We start from the raw sequence: 26,657 nt of genomic DNA, 5'->3' as shown, positions 1-26,657 counted from the left end.
CCAAGAAACTTTCTCAAGAAAGTAGACTGGGGGAAATTGTAGGGCTCACCTCACTTGTTTCCCATCTCTCAGGTATCAGTGTCCTTCTTTGCTTGAAATCCAGTGTTTTGACAAAGGTTGTTTCCTATATGTTGTCTGGTTTTTTGTTGTTGTTTCAAGAGAGTGGGTAAATCTGGTTCTTGTTACTCCATCTTGGACAGAAGCAAAACTTTCTATATTACTGTTACTACTTGTAGCTATTTTTGGAGGAATATGAAGGACAGAAACCCAAATCTTACAGATTCTAAAAATAAGCTGTGTGGTACTCTGGTAATTTTAATACTTAAGTCAAATTCTCAGAACTGTTTCTCCTGTTTTTCTATTCTTCCTTTCCCAAATTGAACTATGGTTCCTTTGACATGCATCTCTTGGATAGGGTGATAATTATTGGCCTCCAAAACACAAAAATGAGACCCATTATGGTTTGCCTAAGAAGCCATTTATTCAGGCTGCCTTTCCTACTTCTGAAATGATGATTTTGTTCTAGGTGAAACAGGCTGCTGAAATATAGCCTAGAATCATTCTTTTCTCTTCAGGCCAAAATCTTCGTATACTTCCTCGGGTGACTTAGAATCCCTCTGCCCATACCAAGACCAAACCAGCAAGGATATTCAGGAGAAGAGCAGCCAATACTGGGATAGTGAGGAAGTCAGAGAATAGCACTGATGTGGGACTCACTGATAAGGTAAAGTAACTATGTGAGAGAGAGGAAAACAGTAGCAAGCTAGTTTAATTTGGTTCAACTTATCAAACATTTATTAGTGTTTCCTTTATGCCAGGCACTGTCCCCAGTACGAGGAATACCAAAGGAATTAAGGAAAATATCAATAACTAAACCTATCCTCTCCCAATAGCTTCAATGTCTTTGAGTAAAAGCTAAAGTCACTGCAATGATGGCCTCATATGGCCTCCATATGCAATCTGGCTCCCCATTACCCCTCTGAAATCATCTACTCTTCCCCTTGTTCATTCTGTTCCAACTATTCCTCAAGAATACCAGATGCATTCTTGCCCTAGGGCCTTTTCACTGGTTATTTCCTCTGCTCTTCCACCAGATATCTATCTGTATGTCTAACTCCCTCACCCTCTGCAAGTTTTTGCTCACTTTGCTCCTCAATAAGACCTACCCCACTGTCCTATTTAAAATCATTATCTCTCCTCACATATGCTCAATCTGCCTTACTTGTTCTACTTCTCCATGGCATTTATAAACCTCTAAGTTATTATAAAATATTCTTATTATGTTTCCCTAAACTCAAATGTAAGCTCCAGGAAGGCAGGATTTTGTCTGATGTATATCTCAAGCACCTGAAATGGTGCCTGGCATGTTAGTGAAAGAATAAATGATATATCCTAATCTCCAGATACTCAGTTAGAGAAGGAGGCATTTCTCAGATTGCTAAACTCAGTATCTAGTTGCAGAGAACTACTGTATTTATTACTGGAAGAGGTTAGTAAGCTGTCAGATCGTTAAATTTGCAGGTCATCAGGTACTATTGTTTTAATTTAATTGTATTTAGTTTTTTCTAATTAGTGTGACTTTAAAACGTACTTCCTAATTTGTTTTGTTTTCCCTTTTTTGTCAAAAATAGCATTTTTTTCTGATCAACTAGCTCATACTTGACTTAAAAATATATATTTGTATGTGTGTGTACATTTACCAGAAGATTCAATAACAACAAACACCACCTGCCTTTTCTCTAACCTCTCTCACCAGATTCTTCTTTATTAAAAGATTGGGAGTAGGGGGAGGCATGGGGGGACAGTTTTAAACCCTTTTTAATTTTTTTTCCTAACGTGTTTGAAGAATTTTTTTTATTATTTTAGGTCTTTGGCATTTTTCATATCTTTTACAGCTTTGATCTTCCTAATTTTTTACTGTCCAATCATGTTGTTCTTATTTTTGGTAATCTAGCTTAATTTTGTCTAATGTTTGTGGCTGTTGGATAAAGTCATACATTCAGCCAACTTGGGTTCTTATTGCCCTTCTTATATTTCCTGCATATGGGTGTAGTTTGTTCCTGAGCTCATTTTATGACTATTAACTGTGTAAGCGTTCTTTCCATTAGATGGCTGTAATTAGGGCAGTAAACCTGACTGGATATTATTTTAAGAAAAATACGTTTTCTCAAAAAAAAGTAAAAATACTTAGCGAAAAACGTAAAATACAGAAAAGCATAGACAGAGTAAGATTCAACTAGAGTTTCAATGTAGAGAGAACCGTTGTTAACATTCAGGTGTGTTTGTTTTGGGGAGGCATAGGTGAGGCTGCTAAGAAGGGGAAATTAGCTGGCCAGTGACAGAACACTGGGAAACTTTAACATTTATGTACTGGGTGGAAGATAAGTCAGAGAAAGAGATTATAGACCAGTGACAGAGATTGAGAAGGAGTACAGGGTTGTAAAGTAATGAGCAAAGGGGGAAAGAATGAGTGAGTGGAAGGCTGAGGCATGTTTGACAAACTCATGTCAAAGACTGGTATTAACTAGATTTATTCTTTAGAGCGTCTCCACTACACTCTGCTACATAAAAGTAGATAAATTCAAAATCTGTACACCACTCCCTGGCCTCTTTTACACGCCTTGTGTCTCTGATTATATACATGATATCGTTGCTCAGACAATGATATTTAATATTGTTAAAGTATAAGGTTGCCAGATAAACATGAGATACGTAGTTAAATTTGAATTTCAGGTAAATAATGAATATTTTTTAGTATAAATATGTCGCAAATATTACATAGTTTCTACCTCTTGAGTTAATTTTGATAATTTATATTTTGTTAGAAAATAGCCCATATCACCCATTAAAAAATGCATTGCAATAAAGATGTATAGAATATTTCCTTATAATTAAAAAGAAATCTTTCTCCCTCCATTAGAGTCTTTCTCTATGCTGCCCTCTCTGCCAGAAATCCTCTTTATTTGGCTGGTTTCTTCTCAACTTTCAGGTCTCAGTTTCAATGTCATTTCTTCAAAGGCCTTCCCTGACCATCTAATCTAAAGTAGTTTCAACCTGACTCTTTGAAAGAGTCCTCTTCTTTGCCCTAGCAATATTTGTCACAATTTAAATTATATATTTGTGAGTTTACTCATTTTATGCCTATTGTTACCATTAGATGGAAAGCTCCATGAGGATAGTCTGTTTTCTTCACCACCACATACCCAGTGGCCAATAAAATACTTGGTCCTGATTTGTAGAATTAAATGAGTGATTCTCTGAAAAGACTTTTTTAAATCCTGAGTAAGAGCCTACAGAGGTGTCGTGTTATCTAAAAGAATGTGAACTTCTTAAGGGTAATCCTAAGGCCTTCCTTCTACTTCCCCTCTACACCTATCATTTACCATTGCTGAGCTAGCCAGGCAGTCAGACCAGTCATGTCTTCAATCCTAAATATGTGCTTTGCCTTGTTGTTCCCTCTCACCTTTACCCTTTGTATTATTTCTGACCACCCATTAAGGACAAACCTCAAACTCATCTCCTCTAAGAATCCTTCCCTGATCCAGCCATTCCACACTAACAATTCCCTTGCTCTATGTTCCTATAGCACTTATGTATATTCTGTACTACAAGAACTAGGAATTTAACTAAATAATGTCTTGTCATTGTGAGCATTTTTCATAAGCCAGTTGGCCACAGAGAATATGACTACAGTTGGAAGTGGAAAATTCACTGTAAGCCATGCAGCCATTTTGTGAACTGGTCATTCTGTGAATTTACGTAGAACCAGGAAGTAAGATATAGAAATATCATAAAAGGCTTTTAGGTCATGATAAGGAGTTTAGATTTTATTGGGTGTATTGGGAAACTACTGGAAGATTTTGATAGGATAGCAACGTGATCTAATTTATGTCTTTTTTTTTTTAATGGTTGAGTTTTTATTTATTTATTTTTTTGGTGAGGAAGATTAGCCCTGAACTAACATCCATTGCCAATCATCTTCTTGTTTGAAGAAGATTGTCCCTGAGCTAACATCTGTGCCAATCTTCCTCCATTTTGCACATGGGATGCCATCACAGTATGGCCTGAGGAGTGATGTATAGGTCTGCACCAGGGATCTGAACCCGCGAACCCCGGGCCACAGAAGCAGAGCACGCAAACTCAACCACTATGCCACCAGGCGACCCTACTTTATGTCTTACAAGAAAATCCTTGGCTGCTCTATGAAGATGTGTTGTGGTGAGTCAAGATTGGAAGTAGTTGAAAAGAGGCTATTGGTGAAAGCTGATGGAAGATATGAGGCAAGAGAGAAAGAATCAAGGGTGGCTCTTAGGTTTTTTTATCTGAATGGTATTGACATTTATTGAGCTGAAGAGGAATTGGAAGGAGTCAATTTTGGAGAAATTCTGGAGCACATTTTTGGACAAGTTAAGTTTGAGATGCCTATTAGCCATCCAAATGAAGACATTGAGTAGGTAGTTGAATATGAGTCTGGAGCTCAAGGCTGGAAATACAAATTTGAGAATCATCAGGATATTTATTGACTGTATTTATAGCTCTGGGACTGGCAAGGTAGTGAGTGTAGATTGAGAAGAGAAGAGGCAAAGAACTGAGGCCTGAGGCAAGCCAATATTCAGAGGACTGAAAGGAGAGATGCCAGCCATGAGGCCAAGGACTGTAACTTCTGCTTCTTTCGCATCTCTCAGAATGCCTGCTTCAATACTGGGCTCACAGTTAAGTATTCAAAAACATTCACTGAGGGAATGAACAAATAAATTGCTGGAAGAGTAAGTGGGTATGTTGCCATACCCTGCACCTCTTCTATGTCCATGCCAGAGCATAAAATAGTGTTTCTGTCACAGTCTCAGTCACATACTACGATGGAAAGTTCCACACCTGGCAAGCACTTACTGGTCATTTTTTTTTAACACTTTATAAATTACACGTTTGAACTGAAATCTTCTCTTCTTCCTTTACCTAAGTGCAGATAAATAACTTAACTATTATTTAGTAAGTGGAAAAATGTCTGAACAGTATGTTCCTGTGATACCTTGGTTTGTTTTTTCATTAAAAGACACCAATCTTAATCCTTGGCAATCCATCAAGGCCATATATTTTCAAGTGCCAAGAAGAGTGAAATGACTGGCCAATATTGAAGGAAATTGCTCTATTTCTGTTTCTCTTTCAGTTGAAGCACAGGCACTTAAAATTCTTCCTGAAGTACATCCAAATTACAAAAGAAAACAAAGCTAAAAGCTGAAGATCTGAAGGAATAAGTAAGGATCCTTAGAAAGTTATCCACTGGTTTTTTTGGGTTCAATTTTATGTAATTCACATTATACCTAATGTTGTCTGATACCATTCATATCCCAATAGTGGCACAATTTTTAACAGATCAATGTAGAGGATACAGAATTATGAGTAAGACGTTTCCAGTTAAGCAATAGATTATTGCTACTATCATATAGGTAGGGAATTGCAAATTTTGCTTGTGTGCGAGTATTTGGCACAAGCAAGATTTGAATGGTTGGAGTTAAGTAGAGACTTAAAAAGAAAAATTATCCCATTTAATGGCTAAAACTAACATGGCTATGTAGTTTAAATGTTCAGACGTTTATGGTGCAATGCTCATACAGGCAGCTGATGTCAGTTCTGGGAACTGGTATTAAGAGCAGAGGAATGAAATAGACTTGAGGAATTAGAAAGGGCGGTTCATTTTCAGATTTCTTTCATAACTCAGCAAGAGAGAAGCAAAGGCTATAAAAGCAAATGAAAATTCCAGCCCAGTTCTTGACATTTCAAATATCAAAATTATAGTTGAAAGAGATTAGAATTGCTGTCCAGCCTGTGATGTTGCCCATTCATCTTTCTTGGAGGGTGAAAATCACTGTTATTTTTTCAATTCTCTGTTCTTCTAACCGTGTTAGAATAGGTTTGTGTTAGAATGACTGAATCCTGAAGAGAAACTTCTCGAAGTGTATGTTTAAAGGAACAGAAGTGTATTAAAAAGTGGATAAGCCTTTTAAACATCATTAAAACAGACACGATCAGCCCAAATACCCAAGTGACCTTCCTTGGTAGAAAAACCAAGTCCACGTCCTCCCTCAAGTGATCTGCCTTCAGGCCTCTCAGAAATATAGAAGATGGTATTAACATTCAGTCTTGCATCATTCTAATTATTTTCCTGGCCACAATAAATCATCATAACTGGAGAAAAATACCAGCATTTGAGAGAGCTTTTCATAGCCTGTGTAACTAAGTTAAAGAATTTTAAAGGGAATTTTTATAAGCCCCAAAGGGAAAAAGTGTTCCCTTTATCTTAGCAGTACAGACACTGTGTTGTGTTCCATGGTGGGGACACCAAAGATGAATTCCCTCTTTGTATCACACATTTATACCAGTTCCTTTTTAGGAATCAGGATTTTTAAAAGCAAAAAACATTTTCTTTCTTAGACATTGCAGTTAACTTTATGTAGAGTAGGTAATATAGAGATAAAGCTACTGCATTTAAGAAAACTTATATACTTCATCATCATCATCTAGTTCTGAGAGGTGGAATAATAAGGTCCTGTTGTATGGAACCAGATTCAGAGTTGACGCGGGCATTAATAAGGAGTAACAGTGAGGAAGCTGCCTCTTTTTAAACCTACGATTGTGACTTTCCCAGTTAAGAAATGCACATTTTTCTGTTCTTTTTTAATCTGATTCTTTTTCTTTATCCTAGGAAACATCATCTTTTTCAAAGTACATCCATCATCTCTTTAGAGAATCCCTCTCTGCCTCTCTGTCTTTCTTTTCTAACTCAAAACATAAATACATTTCTGCTCTAATCTATAGCAGTCGTTTGGAGTAGCACAAATGACATAAAATTATTTTTAAGAAAAAAAAATACATACCCCTTTTCTTCTTTCCTTTTGGTCTTCTTGGCAGAGGAATCTTCTTAAATGCTCCAATTCACTGGGTGAGTTTGGGCAAAAGGAGAAGAGAGGAGGTGCTGGAAGGAGGTTCTTTACAAGTGGACCTTTGTCCACCTTGTCTCTCGCCTGAGATTGACAGACTAGCTGCTCCAGCCAGGACTCGGGGAGGAGGGGAGTGGAAGAGAGACAGGGCTGCAAGAACTGCCTCCCTTGGATCCTTCCAAACCAGGCAAGGACAAACTAAACAGTTTCCTTACAGAGGGAAATAACTGGTCTATGCAAGAAACTCAGAGAGGCAGACTCTTGGAGCAGTAAAATATAAAATCTGAGGGATTTAAAAAGAGCACAGAGAGAGTGATTTTTACCTTAAGAGAGATGTGTGTGTGAGAGAGAGACAGAGACAGACAGAGAGAGACTGAGACAGAGAGATAGGGACAGAGAGACAGAGGGTGTGGGAAAGAAGGAGGGAGGGAGAAACGGAGGAGGAGGAGGAGAAATGGCTAATATGATTTACAAAAATAGCTGAGCACCTCTTCCTCTTTTATAGTCTCTTTGTGTTTTTTCAGCAAGTTTTACTCACTGTCTAGATCTCTTCTTATAACATTTTGGTTGATGATATATTCCAGCTCTCCAACTCCTCACCAATCATTATCAGTCAATAGGAAGCAAAAAACAAAATGACTTTAAAGAAAAATCTATTCTGTGTCTCAGAAATAAAGGCACAGAGGGAATTTCACTCTGTTTTGAGCAAACTGTACTGGAATTGTAACATCTGTTAACTACCTCAGTTGTTAGTTTGTTCCTTTTTTAAAATTCAATTTGGAGTACTGTTGCAGGACTTGGAAATAGAATAGAATAGGGATTATCTAGACATAGAATGGAGGGAAGCACATTCTAGGCTGTATTAATAAAGGCATGAAGGTGAAGGAAAGGGTAGCAACTTTGGGGTTTATAGATAGTTTCATGTGGCTGGAACTAGGTATGGTAGGAGATAAAATCAGGGGGATAGAAAGAGACAAGTTGATGAAGTACCTCATATGCTATGCTGAAAATTTTGGATTTTATCCTCAAGGTAAATGGAAAGATGATGAAAAATATTAAAAAGGATGAACCTCCCTGACTGCAGTGTGAAAGAAGGATGATGTGGGAGGAAAGAGACTAGAAACAGGGAGAAGGAGAAGGACGCTTGCTGTAATCCAGAAGAGAAGATAGTTAGGAGGCAAAACTAAAAAGATTTGGTGACCAATTAGGTTTTTAGTTGAGGTAGTTGAGAGAAGGGGTGGAGAGTATTAACTTTCAAAGGCTTGGACCCTTGGACGGATGATGCTGTTATTCATTTCAGAAAAAGAATACCAAAAAAAGAGCAGTTTTGGCTGGAGCAGGGGTAGGGAGATAGAAATGAGTTAGTCTGTGAATGTTGAATTTAAGGAGCCCTAGATGTAATTGAAAATGTTTGTAGGCAGTTGGTTAAATGGCCTTAGAACTCAGAAAGAAGTATGGGCTAGAGAATTAGAGTTTATCAACTAACAACTAAATAACTAATTGAGTTATTTTACTAAATGATCAATGAACCCATGGCTATACCACATAAAAGTTACTGAGCACTTTCTGTGTGCTGGGCACTTCACATGTCTGAACTCATTTACTCCACCTTATGACTCTATGAAGTAGATACTATTATCAGCCCAATTTTATAAAAGAGGAAACATCAGAGATGTCAGGTAACCTGCCCAAGATGTCACACACAGACAGCCAGAAAGTGGCAAGACCCTGGCAGCGTGGTTGTAGAGTCTATGCTCTTATCATTGTGCCTCTCAGGATGGTTGTAGAAAAGAGAATAGGGCTAAGATCAGAATCTTAGGGACCACTGGCATTTAAGAGATTTGTGGAGAACAAGATGTAGTGGAAAAATTAGGAAAAGTCATGGAAGTCAAAGGAAGAGCATTTCAAGAAGAATGGAGGTAAGCGGAAGGGCCCTGGTGACAGCCATTTTAGGGAAGCCATACATGTGTACCCCAATATGGAGATATGTAGAGCAAAGTGAAGACTAACAAAATCAGAAGGCGTTTCTAGCCCCAAGAGAGGTGGAATCTCTGATCTCCATTTTATTGAAGTTGGAGCAAGTGGCATGGGATTCAAGAAAAGAAATGAGAGGCATGTATGCAATTGACTGCACACTTCCTTTACATATTTAAAAATAAGTTTCCTGTGATTCTTACTAAATAAAGATTATCCCACAGATAGGATAAATTTATTTATATGACTTAAATGTGTAGAAATATGTCAGCATAAAAAGGAAAAAGGGAACTCTTCAGCCTTCACTCCATCTCAAGATCTAACCATCTTATTTACCCCATGTCCATCTAGACCAGAAGTATGGTGCCAACACAAATTGGTTTTTCTGTAGATGAATTCTCTTTTCCTCTTTTTTCAACTCTTACTTCCCTGTATGTCTAATTCTTTTTTATTTCATTTATTGCATTCCTCATTTTGTTTCCTTGTATGGAAACCATAGGTGTTCAAAATAGTTGATTCATTTTTATACTCAGCAATATTCAAATCTATACAATATGCCTGGAATTATGTTTCTTGCATGCCTGCTTCAAGTGGTGCACGGCCACTCTTTGGTAACTGTCTAATGCCTCTGGATCGTGTTCCTAGTCACTCAGGAAAGATTTCCCTTAAAAAGCACATTAGAATCTTGGCTTCCTTGTCCTTATTTTATCTCAAATATTTACTTGTTACTAGCTGGAGTGCTCATCATTTCTAGGGAGAATTATTGAACATTGTTTAATTTAAAAATGTCTGCTGCTATTCACCCTGATGTCCATTACACAGAGTTGCCCATTTGAGAAGCAGTTGAATTGCAAACCAAAGCCTGCCACTGGAGAGGCTGCCCTTGTAATTTTTGATTTGGGGCTCAAATCTGAAACCGCTATTTGTTTTCTTGTATATGGAGACTTACGGCGTTTTGCTTTGCTTTGTTTTCTCTCCTGATGGCCTGATACTCAGACCTCTTGTCGAACCGTGGTTTATATTGCTCCAGAGACCATCTGTCTCTTTGAGGCGGCTTCTGGAGCCTCCCAAAGTAAAACTTTTATATGTGGTAAGTAAGGCCATTCAAATATACTGTCCAGATTTCTGGAAAATACGTCCTGCTATATTTATGTGATACTTACTATATATATGTGTGTATGTGTGTGTTATTTATATAGGTGTATGTTATCACTCTTATGTCTAATCAAGTTTGTTACAAATAGAAAATCCCCACGAATTAGGGACAGAGACAATTTATGAGTAGAGAAAATTTGATAAACAAGCAATTATGTTAAAAGTATTGGTATTAAATTTAAAAAGAGAGCTGATTAGTATTTCTTAACAAACAAATGAACAAACAATAACAACAACAAAATCCTTCTAGTCAGATGGTCTCATGAGATGTCTTAGATATAAATAATTTTAGACATTGGACATCTTAAGCCTGTGGAAAAAAAAATGGGAACACATGTAAGCTCCTCCTTTGATTTCCACCTGGGAGCTCAGGCGTATGCCCTGATTTAGAATCTGCTGCTCCTCTGTTCCATAATTGACCCCTTTCTCTCATTTCCCTCAGGCTTCAATCCTTCTGGAGTCACTGAGGGTGGTTGTGTGGGGAGAAGAGGAGCTGGTTTCAAACTTCACAGGTCCCTCCCAGGAGAGAGGTAGGACTGTTTTGTGTGAGTATCCTTGGCAAAAAGAGTTGCAAAATAATTATGCTAACTGAAAACTAAGTCACAGCATGTTTGCTGAAATCATAGTAATGAGCTACAGACAAAATTACCTTTTAAAATTCCTTTAAAATCTTTCATCAGTTAAAAAGAAACAATTAACCTGTTTTATTAACTTAATTATTTTTGAACTCAGTAAAAGAGTATTCTTTTTCATTAAAACTATTTAAAGTATCCCTTAAGATTTCCTCCGAACTTGGAACATTTGTGTTTAGAATAGTTTTTGCAATTGGGTTGAACAAGATAACTCTATTACTGAAACTTAGCTTTCTGCCACTGAAGTGAAACTTATGAAAGCAGACTCTACTGTGGAGTCTCCAGTGAGGCCCTTGAGGAGACAGCAGAATTATCAAGGAGCTATTGTGTAAGCTGTTGAGCAGATGCTGCTACAACTACAGGGAGAGAACTGCGTCTGAGAGGCATTCGTCCTGGAATGCAGTTCCAAAGGTATGGTGCACTTGGGAACTCCTAGGATTCCCAGACAGGCAGCCATGGCTATGATGGGGATCGTAGAGGCAGTCTTCTTGCTCAGAAACTTTTAGTCAGAATGGCAAATGCAAGACCTCTTTTGCCTCGGCATAGAGAGTAAGGCACCCATGGGCAGTGCTGGACTTTTTCACAGCATTTATACATAGAGGTTGTAAGTACCCTGAATAACATGATCTTTAAATATGACAGAAATAAAGTCAGAAAAATGAACATCAGGAGAGAAGCATGTCAAGGGAAATTATCTAGTTTTAGGAGCCCATGGAATATTTAGATTAAATGATAATGTTAACATGAAAATAAACTTTGTCAGAAAAAATTGGACAAGAAGGAACTTGAAACTAACCACATTAGTTTCCTGGCAGTCTAAAAGAGGCATTGGACTGACAGCAAATAGAATCGTGGCCCAGATCCCAACAATAATTTTGTGGTTTATTGGAAACAACCCACTTATCTAACCTAGAAAGATCAAGAGATTGATTAAGTGTGCCTGTGTGTGTTCTTTTGTAGATCCTGAGGTATTGCCCTTAGTTTCCCAAGGTTGTTTCACAGGAAAAAGCATCTGATTGGTTTGTAATGATAACAGTAATAGCAATGATACAAGTAATAATAATGACATTGCCAAGTGTGCTAAACACTTTAGAAATGTTGGCTCATTTAATCCAAGCAACACTCTTTTATGAGGTAATTTTTCAGATGGGGGAACTGAGGCTCAAAAAGATTAGGCAACTTGGCCAAGATCACACAGCTGGTAAGTAGTAGAGGGGAAACTGGAAAGCAAGACAAAACTGTGCTCTTAGCCGATTACCTGAATAAATAGTAAAAGGAGTAGAATGAAGGATTGGAGAATCCAAAATAACAATACTATTCAAAATGTTCGTAGCCCATAATTTGAGTGTAAATGAACCGTACATACTCTCTGTGACTCGGAGAGCAATCACTCTCTTAATGTGCCTCCTCAATCTATTTTAATTGTTAATACTCGGCTTGAAAAATTCTTCCTTGGGCATGTAAATTTAAATTAGCTAAATAGAGTCTCCTACAAAGTCAGATATGGAAAACTGCCAAAATGTCAGTCCTTTGGATAGAGTTTCTTTTTCTTTTATCTATCTATCTATCTATCTATCTATCTAACTATCTATCTATCTATCTATTTTTACTCTCCTTTTTGGCTGAGGAAGATTCCCCCTGAGCTAACATATGTTGCCAATCCTCCTCTTCTTTTGCTTGAGGAATATTGGCCCTGAGCTAACATCTGTGCCAGTCTTCCTCTATTTTGTATGTGGGTCACTGCCGCAGCATGGCTGACAAGTGGTGTAGGACTGTGCCCAGGATCTGAACCCACAAACCTGGGCAGCCAAGGCAGAGTGTGTCAAACTTAACCACTACACCACGGGCCTGGCCCCTGGATAGAGTTTCTAAATGATTCTAATTCTAGGAGTAAAATTGTAGTGCCAGACACTCAGTAAATATTTGTTAAATGAGTGAATGAGTTAATGAGTAAATGAGTGAATGGATGAAATACATGGGTAGAGAGTAGGTTCTTGGGAATTAATCACCATTCAATAATTATTTATCGAGTATCTACTGTGTACTATGATTGATGCTGTAGTGTCACTGAGGACGAAGTTCGGCAGTTGTTTTCTCAAGCCCCTCTCCAAAGTTCAGGCTACTTGCCAGGCTAGACTGCTAAATCTTACTATAATTCCTCAGTTTTATCCCTTGTAAAATAAGGGGTTTAATTGATGATTTTTATTGTCCCTTTCATTTCCCACTTTCTCTGAGTATATGATTCTCAATATCCCTTTTAAATAAATTTTTTATTTTAGAATAGTTTTAGATTTATAGAAAAAATTGCTAACTTAGTACAGAGACTTCCTATATACCCTACACCCAGTTTCCTCTATTATTCAACACCTTACATTAGTGTGGTACAATTAATAAATCAATATCGATACATTATTATCAAATAAAGTTCATACTTTATTCATTTTACCTTAGTTTTTTCCTAATGTTCTTTTTCTGTTCCAGGATCCCCTCCAGAACACCACATTACGTTTAGTTGTCGTGTCACCTTAGGCTTCTCTTGGCTGTGACAAGTTCTTAGACTTTCACTGTTTTTGATGACCTTGACAAGTTTTGAGGAGTACTGGTTAGGTATTTTGTAGAATGTCCCTCAACTGAGATTTGACTAATGTTTATGATTAAACTTGAGTTATGTGTTTTTGAGAAGACTACAGAGTTAAAGTACCATTTTCATCACATCATATCACGGGTACAGGCTGAGTGTGACTTATCACTGATAATATTAACCGTCGTCACCTGGCTGAGGTAGTGTTTGTCAGGTTTCTCCACTGTAAAGTTACTCTTCTTCTCCTCCTTTCCACTACTGTAACTCTCTGGAAGGAAGTCACTATGTGCAGCCCACATTTAAGGAGTGGGGAGTTATGCTCCACCTCCTAAAGGGCAGAGTATCTATGTACATTTTTTGGAATTCTGTGAGATTTGCCTATTCTCCCTCATTTATTTACTCATGTCAGTATGAACTCATGGATATTTATTTTATACTTTGGATTACAATCCAATATGACTTAGAACGTTTTTTGTTGCTCAAATTCTTCCAGCTTTGGCCATTGGGAGCTTTTCCAGTTGTCCCCTGTGTTGTTTTGATCTACCCTCATCAGGTGTTTGGAGTTTTTTCCCAACACTTCCTTACTGTCTGGCACTACAAGATGCTCCAGGCTCATCTTGTATATTTCCTGTCCCAGGCCTAGAATCAACCATTGCTCCAAGGAGCCCTGGTTTCTTTAACTGGAGAATAAACTAGAAACCAAGATCCAGGCACTAGGTGGGCTGATTGCTACTGATGTGTCATAGCTTCTAGGCCCTCTCAGCTGACAGAGCAAGGAAATGCATAAGTATATACTAATCTGTATATATAAATATATCTATAAATATTTCTATATGTAACCATTTGTATCTATATCGCACTAAACATGAGTTTGTACTAATGTCTCCAACTTTAATCCATTGCTACGTGATATGTTCGAGCCTCCGCCCCTTGCTTATCTGTAACCTCCCACTCCAACAGTGAGCAGCTTGTCCCCCTGAAGCTGCCATTTATTTACTTGTTCAATTCCATATATGTGTATAGCAGTATCAGAACTGTAAACCCATATCCTACAATAAGTAATTTTGTCAACTAGGGTACAGTGCTTATGTATAGTGTTTTTGCTTTCAGTTTTATAGACTCCATTTCCAAAGTTACTTAAGTCATGACTTTTCCCTCCACCACACCTTGAGTGAGGTTGTTTCATGTATTTATAATACAGTTAGATTGTTTTGTCACAATCTGTATTTCATCCTGCAACACCTCAACCTCTTAAGTATACATTTTTTTTTCGTGAGGAAGATTCACGCTGAGCTAACATCTGCACCAATCTTCCCCTACTTCCTATGTGGGATGCCTCCACAGCATGGCTGATGAGTGGAGTAGGTCTGTGCCAAGGACCCAAACTTGTGAACCCAGCCGCCAAAGTAGAGTGTATGGAACTTTAGCCACTTGGCCATGGGGCTGGCCTCTTAAGTATTTTTTTATTTTAATTTGCATGCATAGAGGTTCAGTCTTTGTGCTGTAAAGGTCTCTGGGTTTTGACAAACGCATAGTGTCATGTATCACCCCCATTACATTGTGATACAGAATAGTCTCACCACCCTAAAATATCTCCTGTTCTTCACCTATTCAGCCTTTTCTCCCGGGACTCCTGAGAACCATTGATCTTTTTACCATCTCTATAGTTTTACCTTTTCCAGACTATCGTATAATTAGAATCACATAGTATGTGTCCCTTACATCTCTGGCTTCTTTCACCTAGCAATATGCATTTAAGAGTCATCCACATATTTTCATGGCTTGATAGTTTATTTTTATCACTGAGTAATATTCCATTATATATATATATACTACATGTGTTTATCCTTTCACCTGTTAAAGGACATCTTGGTTGCTTATAATTTTTGCAATTATGAATAAAGGTGCTATAATCACTTGTGTGCAGTTTTGTGTGGACACAAGTTTTCAAATAAGTTGGTCAATATCTTTTTGACATTTATTTTTCAGGTTAATTGTAATTCTTGCTTTGTAATTATCTAGCCTTTGTATGGCTTCTCAGATATAGCTATTTAAAAAACAATAAACACTTTCACATAATAAATCTGTTCAGAATCAGGCACCATTTTTTTATACAAGTATAAATAATGAACCCATAAATATTTTATGAAATAAGAGAATTTTAAATATAGGGCTGTTTAGAAGTATTTGCATTTAATATTCTTTGAAATATGAACAGACCTGGTCTGCTGAGGCTATTTCTTTTAAATCACAAACAAGAAAGTTTATAGGTGTTAAATTAGCTGCAAAATTGTTCCTTTATTGCTCCCTCACTAATAAAATACATTAAAAATTATGTGTTTGGAAATCTAAATAAAAGCATATGCAAGTTGAAGTAATAAATACAATACAGTGTTAGATAACCAAATGTGTATACATATCAGATAGGACACATGAAATGACAAGAAATAGTAAGCAATGGAAATATTTTCCCTGGATATTTCATCTCTAAACACATGATATGTTTTACATACCATATAATCCTATTAAAACATAATTTTTATTATGTAGGATATGGGTATGCATTAGAGTGGGAGTCGAATATGTCCACTTAAAGTCTAAAACATAATAACAATTCTACAAAAATAAAAAAAAGAAGCCTTTCTAGGACACTGTCTTCTATCAAATGGCAAGTTTGTCTTTGCCTTTACTACTAGGATTCCAAAGAGGGCTCATTCTTTGGGGATGAATTAACAAAAATTGTCCCCAAGATTGTTACCACCTAACAGAATTTTCACTGTATTTTCCCACAAGTATTCAAATGACTTGTGTTGATTTGGTCCAGTAAGGCTTAAATATAAAATCCCCTAGCATCAGAAAGCTTTAACAGTGTATGCTATGTTTTAAGTTACTTGATATAAAATATTTGAGAAAATGGAGAAGGCCAAGTACCAGTGAGAATGAGGGGCATAGAGATAGCATACTAGTTCAATGTATTTCTCCTCTCCATAAAAATTATGACCTTTTTCGTGTCAGAAAATGAATGAGTCTAAAGCCGTGTTGGCAGATGCTGAGATCTTCTTCCCTGACCTAAATGGTTCTGAGATTTCTCCATAGGAGCCTGCCTCACTGAGAGGTGAGGACTGGTGTGTCAGGAGGCCTCGAGGGCTTTAGGGCTTTAGTTCAGTGGAAGAAATTCAGGAGAGAATTCTTGGGAGTTTGATTCTCTCTGAAGCAGAACAGATCTTAAAATGCGTTGGATGGGGACTTCTGTAGTTAGCCCATCCCCCCTTTTAAAATTGACATATAATTGACATATAACATTATATTAGTTTCAGGTGTACAATATAATGACTAAATGTTTGTATATATTGTGAAACAGTCATCACAGGGAGGTGTTAACATCCGTCACCATACATAATTACGAAATGTTTTTCTTGTGATGAGAACTCTTAAGATCTACTCTCCTGGCGACTTTCAAATATGCAATACAGTATTAATAACTATAGTCACCATACTGTACATTACAGCCCCATGACATTTTATTTTATAACTAGAAGTTTGTACCTTCTGATCCCCCCTTCACCCATTTCACCCACCCCCCACATCCCACCTCTGGCAACTACCAATGTGTTCTCTGTATCTATGAGCTCATTTAAAAAATTTTTTTGTTTGCATTTTTTTTGTTTTTAGATTCCACATATAAGTGAGATAATACAGTATTTGTCTTTCTCTGACTTATTTCACTTAGCATATCACCCTCAAGCTCCATCTATGTTGTTGCAAATGGCAAGATTTCCTTCTTTTTCATGGCTGAATAATATTCCATTGAATATATATACACCACATTTTCCTTACTCATTCATCCATTGATGGACACTTAGGCTGTTTCTATATCTTGGCTTTTTAAAATAATGCTGTAATAAACATGGAAGTGCATATCTCTTCTCAAGTTAGTGTTTTCATTTTCTTTAGGTAAATACTCAGAAGTGGAATTGCTGGATCAGACCATGCCCCTTTTAATATATGAAATTATGACAGGGAAAAATCTTCCTTCTATCTCTTTTTCACTGCCCCTTCCCCCATGTGACAGAGGGCCCTTCAGATGCTTAGTTGCCTCTAATACCCTGGAATCTCTTTCTGTCCTTTGATCCCATGAAACTTTATAAGTGCTATGCCCTATATCCTTCCAGATTTTAACTACCCATAAATTAGGAAGAAATCTGATAAACCACTTGGGCCAAACTATTTATAACCAGCATTTTTAAGTGTTCCAACTTCCCAGAAACATTTGTAGTGATTTGAAACTTTATATATATTTAGCTGGAGAAGCTGCAAGACGCAACAAGACATTGAGCCCAGATCCTCTTTGATAGTTCCCCGAATACTCTTAATTATGCCAATATAAAGTGAGTAGATATACATGTCTCTGGGGAAAGAGCGTTAGTGGCCTTACAAAGATTGTTCTTGCCAGTATCACCCCAGTATGCCAAATTAAACTTACCTAGGGCCAAGAAACCTTCAAGGGAAAGGGATAAAGACCCTATCCTTTTCTTTGTTGAGATTCAACTTAATTAGAACTTTCTGAAGGGCAGAGATAGCCCTGATATAGGTCCCCTGATAACAAAAAGCATTAATGTTCCCCCAAGAAAAATGAGGGAGTCTAACTAAGTGACTTAGGCTCAACACCAGGGTCTAGAGGTTTGTGGGGGACAGCGTGTTCTAGATACAGTGTGTAGCTGTGGTTAGAAACCCAATTATACCCAGCCACCTTGGCAAAGCTTTCATGTTTGGGGAACAGGGGCTGATTGTGTGAGTGTAAATCCAATAAACTGTGTGCTGCCTGCACAGGGTTCTGCAGCAGCAAGGGCGTTCTTACAGCAGCACCAGGCTCACTGGAGCTTGTTGGAACCACTTTTCAACAGTGACACTGTAGAAGTAATGATTAAAACCAGAACCTGTTGATGGACTGATCAGTTCTCTCCAGATATAAATTAGAAACAAGTCTGCTCCCTTTGGAGTGAGTGAGTTCCCAGGGTTCCTGGACATTTTAGGGTATGGGGAGTCCTTAAGAGAGAGAGACTGAATTACGTAAAATATGGAGGAATGAAGGCTTGAGCAAGTAACTGGAAAAATAAAGAAACATGCACCAGTTTTTAATCCTAAACTGATGGAGGTCATACAGATTATATTGAATATGCCAGTTCATTGTGAATCTCCAAGAGCTGAAGGATTTGCCAAACTTGTTTGACCACTGAATTTTTTTTTTTTTTAATTTAAACTAAGCATCTTGAAGGACTAGATTCCAAAGGATACTTTTTGGAAAATGCTTCTCAGATGATAGAATTATTAGATACAAGGTCAGGACTAAGGAGCAGTAAATTTGGGGCAGGCACCCTTTCCTGGCACCCGCATGTATGATTGCTTAATTATCTCCACAGTGCTGTGGTGTTAATCACAATGTTCTAGTAGCTCTGACCCAAGGAGGGCAGAGTATGCAGGGAGAGGGTGCTGAAATGAGATCACGACTTTCTCCTTGGCTGCATCTATCCCTTGCCTTTGAATGATGACCACCACCTGCAATCAGTTGTTGGCTCCAGGAGTAGGGATTTTCATCTGTTTTACTCTGTTATGTATCCTCAATGCCTAGAACTGTGCCCACCACAGTTTTTGTGCTCAGCAAACTATTTGTTGAATGAATGAGCTTCTGGCAATCACTGTCCTGGGAAAGTTACTAAAAGCCTAACATAGCCATTTCTTTTGCACAGTTTGTACCTTGTGGCTGCAGAGCAGGTCCTTCTGAAGATTGAGGAAGCATGAGAACAGTCATGACTGGCAAAACTTGACTAGGTTTGGTAGGCCAGCTCCTCAGCAACAGATAGTAAATAACATTTCATTTGTAAATCAAAGGAAACTCATATTTGCCCAAGTCAGACCAACCTGGGATGTGGGACAGGGGTACAATGAAGCCATTTCAAACCCCACCAACGGAATCACTGTCCCTTGTCCCTGCAGTTCCACTTTGCTCAATCTAAGGATGATGTGTAACATATTTAACAACCTATCTAGCAATGTAAGCCAGCCCTGGTGGTCTAGTGGTTAAGATTCGGCATTATCACCACTGTAGCCCAGGTTCGTACCCTGGTCAGGGAACCACACCACCCATCTGTTGTTTGTCATACTGTGGTGGCTGCATGTTGCTGTGTTGCTGAAAGCTATGTCACCAGTATTTCTAATACCAGCAGGGTCACCTATGGTGGACAGGTTTCAGCAGAGCTTCCAGACTAAGACAGACTAGGAAGAAGGACTTGGCCACCCACTTCCAAAAAATTGGCCATGAAAATCCCATGAATAGTCACAGAGCATTGTCTGATACAGTGCCAGAAGGTGAGAGGATGGCACAAAAAGACTGGGCAGGGCTCAGCTCAGCTGTACACAGAGTCGCTGGGAGTCGGAATTGACTTGATGATGGCACTAACAACTAGCAATGTAAATTTTAGAAATAAATATAATATATTTCTACAAATCAGTATACAAATAAAAATTTAAAATGTTTCCCTTCTCTTCTCTAACTAAACTATATATCATGAAACTACTTATCCTGTGATACAACTTGCAAGGCAAAATGTTCAACGAATCATTCTAATAATTTCTAAATCATTACTGATTTTTAGAAATTACTGGTGTGGTATCAGGTTTGATAAGTTCACACAAAACTAAATGCTGCCTGTCTCTAAGCTACAGTTTTACCATGGAAACTGCACCAAACTCTCCCAATGGCTTTCCCATTAAATCGATGGTCATTAGATCTGGGACCAGGGACTTGTTGCAGTGGGAGAGTAACTGGGTGGGCCATCCCTCATGGCCTGAATTCTAGTGCTTCTCACATAGCCTGTACATGGAAGGCTTTTACTTCCACCCCCACCTACATCACTGCCACCAGCCTGGCCTGTCCCACCACTCCTGCCAACTCCGGGCCCCTCCTGAGCAGCAGTCAGGCACTGCATTCCCCTCAGCTACCTCCTTGATCTGCTCAACTCATGCCCCAATGTCCAGATGTACCAGTCCCAGGTCCCATTACTGCCTATGCTGTAGTCATCGGATGATGTCCTTTGGTGACATATGGTCTTACTTAAGCTATTTACCAACCATCAGAGGAGTATTTCTATATTTTATTGTGCAGTAACACTATGCCAGTGTGTATTGGCTGAATATCAGCCATGCCCCACTCCCTTCTGAATCGTTCAGAAAGTGTCAAAGTCTTCTCTCACATAAGTCACAATAAGGCCATGAATGCTTTTCTTCCATCTCACAATATCTGCCATTTCTTCTTCTGTCTCTCACCTCCATAAAATGGCTCCCATATTTATGCAATGATTCCTAGAAGCAGCTACTGATTATTCTTTATCTCTTAAAGTCCCTCAAGTGGTGTAGCCCTTGCTGATGCTCCATCTCTGAGCTAAAGCAGGAGAAAATCCTCTCCATTGGCCTGAGGGGCCCATAGTTTCCCAGCCAAAGCTGCCTTATTCTCTTCCTGACTTAGCGCTTACTACAATCCTGAATGGCTGGATAACCATATCAGAAAACAACCTGAGCATCACACCACCCTCAGTTTACTGTCACCTCCCATAGTTCACCATCTTGTGGATTGAGACTGTACATTTCAAAACTCTTTCTGCCCCAGAAATTGTTCTCAACATGCCTGGGCATCAAAAGCAGCCCGTTGAGTAGGACCAAATCATGAAGACTGAAAACTCTGTAGGTGAATTTGATCTGCTTCCAGGGTTGAAAACTCTTAGGTTAGGGGTTTGTTTTGGGTCCCAAAGCAAGTACTCAATCTTCCCCTCTATTTGTCAGTCCCGCTGCTCTATCTACTCAATGCTCAATGGAGTTAATCCTTAGGAAAGTCATATACAGCTTAGGTCTTTACTCTGGTTGTTACTCTTGCCACTCTGTGAACCACTCCTATGAACAGTGATGCACAATTTCCCTTAGGTTAATTCCGTAAGTTGCATTTCAAAAAAAAAAAGAGACCTGACATTACAAGGAAACCACTTTTAGTTGCTCCATTTCCTGGAGCGTACAGCTGGCAAAATGCCTGGGACAAGATGTATTCAATTCAAGTCAAAGCAGAGCTGTGTTAGGAGAAACAGATGGCCCATCTAAGGTGAAAAAATTACTTTCTTAGGGGGAAAGTCAGGGTGGTTTATTCACCTCTTCCTCTAGGAAGGTGGGAATATGTGGAGGTAAAATAAATAAAACACGTTACACATGCATTCCACAGATGAACTGAATAATTGGTGCTGAACGAGGCTATTGGAAACATTCTCCCGCCTCCAAGCAGGCTAGGGGAACTTGTCACACAAGTATTAAAGTGCCCCTAGACCTTGGAAATCACTCTATCAGAAGAAGTAACAAAAACTAACACAAAATTAGAAAGGCCAACCATCAGTAACCCTCTCTGAGAGCTGGTAATGAGGGGCTGAGAAGACCGGAAATAGTTAAGATGAGCCTGGTAGAGGTTCAAGGAAATAGCTGAATATAAAACAAAGCAGTGAGAATTGTATGGTGCTCTATCTGAAGAAAAATGGGAGTAACATGGGTGGAGGTGTGGTAGATAGGTATCTGTCTTTGTTTAGAGAAGGGGAGACCAGGTGGGGAGAATTTGTTGCTGATTATCTGACACTTTCCAGAGGAGAGAGACACTTTCCCTGGGGGTTATTAGTGTTCAGATCACCTAGAAAGTACCTTCCACTCAGAAGGCTTTTCCAATACCCAGATGAAACATCCCTGAGGGTATCCATTTCTTTTGTTCTGAATCCTTGTTCAACAAGTAACATTCTGATTACGAATTTGGTCTCCCAGCTACCTTGACAATGGGTAGGACTGAGGAAACAAGTTTGAAGGTCAACGGAAAGGTTTGTTATATACCTGTTACAAGTAAATCAATTTGTGTTTTGTAGATATGTCCATCTCTTGAGAGTTTGGTTAGCATAGGCCCAGAGATACAGACAAAATCCTGGGCAACCTAATTGCGCAGCAGTACAGACAAAATCCACTGTTTGGACCTGCACAGCTGAGTGCCAGACCCCAGAATACTGTGACCACTCCTCTCCTTTGCTATCCCATGAGGTCCCACCCAAGCAGCCCTCGGTCTTCTTCCCTGACATCTGTGCCTCTCTTTAAATTCAACACAAACCATCCCAGAATATCATCTCCCTGCTTGCTTCTTCAGAACCAACAGAGGATCATTCTAAATTATCTTCCCTGTAATGCGTTCTAGTGTCTCATAGCCCTGAATCTTAGGAAACAAGTTGCATTATCTCTAATCACACTGTGACCATATAGTTTCACCAAGTAGCAAACTTACACCTTCATTTGGTCCTTGCCGTCCTCTTCATCTTGAGAGGGCAAGCCATGGTGAGGCCACATGATGATGTACCGAGGGTCCTTCAGCAAGGGGCCGGAAAGGAAGGATGTTACGTTACCAAACACAGTTCCTACCCAGACCCCCTTGTGCCTCTTTATCAAGTAACTTGAAAGGGAGAGTAGTTTGGGTTAAAGGAAGACAGGATATAGTGTTCTCAACCACAAGAGCAGAACTAGAATGGTACTTCTGTCTGTCAGCTGCATGCGCAGCAGCCATGGGAGAGTGTAGAAATTTGTCCATTTCCGCCCCTCAGAGAGAACGTATGCTTCTATGACTTTCCCTGGCATTCTCATCCCTGACTCGTCTACCGGTGGAGCACCACCACTTTGAGTACTCTCACTGAGTTGTCTCCCTCTCAGGAAGTAAACAGGAGACACTGTGTACCCCTCACTGGATATCGCACACTTGTTTGCTGTAGTGCATTTGTCCATTGGTCTTTGCTGGCCAGTAGTTTTTCCCCATCTTCAGAATGAGATGGAAGCAGCAATGACCCCACTCTGGAAATTGTCTACTAGCCTTACATCCCAGAAATTGCCTTGTATCCCTTGAAAAGAGCAAACTATCTTCTCTTTGAAGGCAAAATAGAAATATTAATATCACACATTAATTTCTTCTTCCCCCAATTTGGAGAGTTGAAAGAAGGACTAACAATGATGGCTATTGTGAAAATTCTCTCAAAATAGTCATTTCATAAGTAAAATGAGATACATTCACTGCAACCGAGATTTATAAAGGTTCTGTGAGCTGGCAAAATGGGGTTGGCAATTCAGGATGTTGGTTGCTCTCAGGGACTGTGGCTAATCTCTTGTGAAGCAAGGTTTCAGTTGAGTAGAGATTGAGTAATTAGAAAAGAGATGTGTGTAACTCCTTCTTCCTCTTTATTTATTGGGGATCAGTGAATATCCTAAGTCTCAGGCTATAGGCCAGCTTAATAGATTTAATTTTTTAATATCTCGCATCATGAGAGCTCAGAATTTCTTGCATGAAGTGGCCATAGATAACCAAGGCCAATATATCTGTCTCTGTGTTGATGTCAAATTTGCCTGACAGATTCACATAAGGGCATCCTAATAGCCATTTCTTTAAAGGAAAAGAGAATTGACATTTTTGATTACTTACTCTGTAGCCACACTACCGTTATTTTTCATGGCAAATCTATGAGATTGATATTATTTCCCCTATGTTATGGATGAGATTGAGACTCAGAGAGATTAAGTAGTTTGCTCGAGGTAATAGAGTACTTTAGAAAATAAAACAAACATGCTGTCTTCCGGTCAGTTTTATGCAGAAGTGAGGTGATAATACTGTCGAGCTGGGTTCTAGGATTTAATCTGAGGCCTGTCTGACTCCAAAGCCACTTCTCCTTTTATTGTACCATGTTGCCACATTAACATACAAGAGGCTAGAGAAATACCACAGGATTTTTTCCTTTTTCTTTTCGTTTTTTGTTTTGCTGCTCTCTATTCTTTTTCAAATTATTTTTTATTGTGGTAAAATACACATAACATACAATTTACCACCTTAACCATTTTTATGGGTGTGCTAGCCAAACCCTCAAGAAATCAACATAGCAAACAAAATACAAATTTATTTGTAACAGGTATATAATAAACCTTTCCCGTGGTATTAAATACATTCATAATGTTCTGCAACCATTACCACCATCTATCACCATAACTTTTTTAATCTTGTAAAACTGGAACTCTATTCCCGTTAAAACAATAACTGCTCATTCCTCCCTCCCCCCCAGCCCCTGGCAACCACCATTCTACTTTCCCTCTCTATGAATCTGACTACTCTAAGTACCTCATATAATGGAATCATACAGTATTTGTCTTTTTGTAACTGCCTTATTTTAGCATAATGTCCTCAAAGTTCATGCATGTTGTGGTGTATTGTAGAATTTCCTTCATTTTTAAGGCTAATTTCCCATGTATATATGTACTACACTTGGCTTATCCATTCATTTGTTGAGGGACACTTGGGTTGCTTCCACGTTTTATGGTGAATAATGCTGCTGTGAACATGGGTGCACAAATATCTCTTTGAGACCTTGCTTTCAATTCTTTTGGGTATGTACCCCCAAGTAGAATCCCTGGATCATATGATAATTCTATTTTTAATTTTTTTAGGGAATGCCATACTGTTTTCCACAGTAGCTGTACCATTTTTCATTCCCACCAACAATGCACAAGGGTTCCAATTTCTCAACATCCTCACCAACACTTGTTGCTTTGTTTCTTTGATAGTAGCTACCTTAATGGGTGTGAGGTATTACCTCATTGTAATTTTGATTTGCATTTTGCTAATGACTAGTGCTGTTGAGTATCTTTTCATGTGCTTACTTGCCATTTGTATACCCTCTTTGGAGAAATGTCTGTTCAAGTCACTTGCCCCTTTTTTGTTGTTATTGTTGAGGAAGATTGGCCCTGTGCTAAGATCTGCTGTCAATCCTCCCCTTTTCGCTTGAGGAAGACTGGCCCTAAGCTAACATCCATGCCAATCTTCCTCTATTTTGTATGTGGGATAAAGCCACAGTATGGCTTGATGAGCTGTGTATAGGTTTGTGCCCAGGATCCAAACCCGTGAACCCCAGTCCGCTGAAGCAGAGCATGCAAACTTAAGCGCTATGCCACCAGGCTGGCTTCACTTGATTATTCCTGATCAGGTTGTTTTTTGTGTTGTTAAGTCTTAGGAGTTCTCTAAATATTCTGGTTATTAATCCAGATATTAGTCAGATATAAGATTTGCAAATATTTTCTCCCATTGTGTGATAATAGAATCTTTTTACTCTGTTAATAGTGTCTTTTGATGCACAAAATTTTTTAATTTTCATGAAGTTCAGTACGGTGTCACATCCAAGAAAACATTGCCAAATCTAATGTTGTAGAGCCTTTGACTTATGTTTTCTCCTAAGAGTTTTATTGTTTTAGGTCTTTGATCCATTTTGAGTTAATTTTTATATATAGTGTTAGGTAAGGGTCCAACTTTATTCTTTTGCATGTAGATATCCAGTTTTCCTAGCACCATTTGTTGAAAAGACTGTCCTTTCCCCTATTGAATAGTCTTGGCACCTTTGTCTAAAATCAGTTGACCATGTATGCAAGGGTTTATTTCTAGGCTCTCTATCCTATTCCCTTGGTATATATGTCTGTCTTTATGCTAGTACCATGCTGTTTTGATTTCTGTAGCTTGTAGTAAGCTTCGAAATCAGGAAGTGTGAGTTCTCCAGTTTTGTTCTTTTTCAAGATTGTTTTGGCTATTCAAGGTCCCTTGTGATCCTGTATAAATTTTAGGATGGATTTTTCTATTTCTGCAAAAATGTCACTGGGATTTTGATAGTGATTAAATTTAATCTGTAGATCACTTTGGGTAGTATTGACATTTTAACAATGTTAGGTCTTTCAATCCATGAATATGGGATATGTTTCCATTTATTTATGTCTTTAATTTCTTTCAGCAGTGTTTTATAATTTTTATTGTACAAATCTTTCACCTCCTTGGTTAAGTTAATTCCTAAGTACTTTATTCTTTTTCATGTTATTTGTAAATGGAGTTGTTCTTGTAATTTCCTTTTCAGATTATTCATTGTTAGCGTATAAGAAATGCAATAATTTTTGTGAGTTGACTTCGTATCCTGCTACTTTGCTGAATTCATTTATTAGTTCTAATGGTTATGTGTGTGTGTGTGTTTGTGTGTGATCTTTAGTGTTTTCTACATATAAGATCATGAGATCTACAAACAGATAATTTCACTTCTTCTTTTCTAATTTGGATGCATTTTATTTCTTTTTCTTGTCTAATTGCTCTGGCTAGAACTTCCAGTACTATGTAGAGTAGAAGTGGTAAAAGTGGGCATCCTCACCTTGTTCCTGATATTAGAGGAAAAGCTTTCAGTCTTTCACCATTGAGTAGGATGTTTGCTGTGGGGTTTTCATATATGGCTTTTATTGTGTCAATGTAATTTT

At 38.4% G+C, this 26,657-nt stretch overlaps 1 protein-coding gene and 1 long non-coding RNA gene across 5 annotated transcripts in view; one reads left to right on the top strand and one right to left on the bottom strand.

Annotated features, from left to right (window-relative positions):
• The window catches only part of SCRG1 (stimulator of chondrogenesis 1), a 139,966-nt gene that overhangs the window by 15,076 nt on the left and 98,233 nt on the right, over window positions 1-26,657 (bottom strand). The window contains exon 1 of one of the 4 annotated variants that reach the window (XM_070607914.1): window positions 6,876-7,015. The exons of the other annotated variants lie outside the window; for them this stretch is intronic. The gene's annotated coding sequence lies outside the window, so the exon portion shown is untranslated. Of the gene's footprint in view, window positions 1-6,875; window positions 7,016-26,657 lie in introns of those variants that run through there. 4 annotated transcript variants of the gene reach the window in all.
• Window positions 607-10,995, top strand: LOC139081630 (uncharacterized). Its single transcript, XR_011536782.1, has 3 exons — window positions 607-724; window positions 10,510-10,597; window positions 10,946-10,995. It is a non-coding gene; the product is annotated as an uncharacterized lncRNA (long non-coding RNA).

The sequence above is a fragment of the Equus przewalskii genome, chromosome 2, assembly GCF_037783145.1.
Source record: "Equus przewalskii isolate Varuska chromosome 2, EquPr2, whole genome shotgun sequence".
Lineage (NCBI taxonomy): Eukaryota > Metazoa > Chordata > Mammalia > Perissodactyla > Equidae > Equus > Equus przewalskii.
The sequence above is the reverse complement of the archived record's forward strand: the minus strand, read 5'-3'. Positions and strand labels throughout refer to the sequence as shown.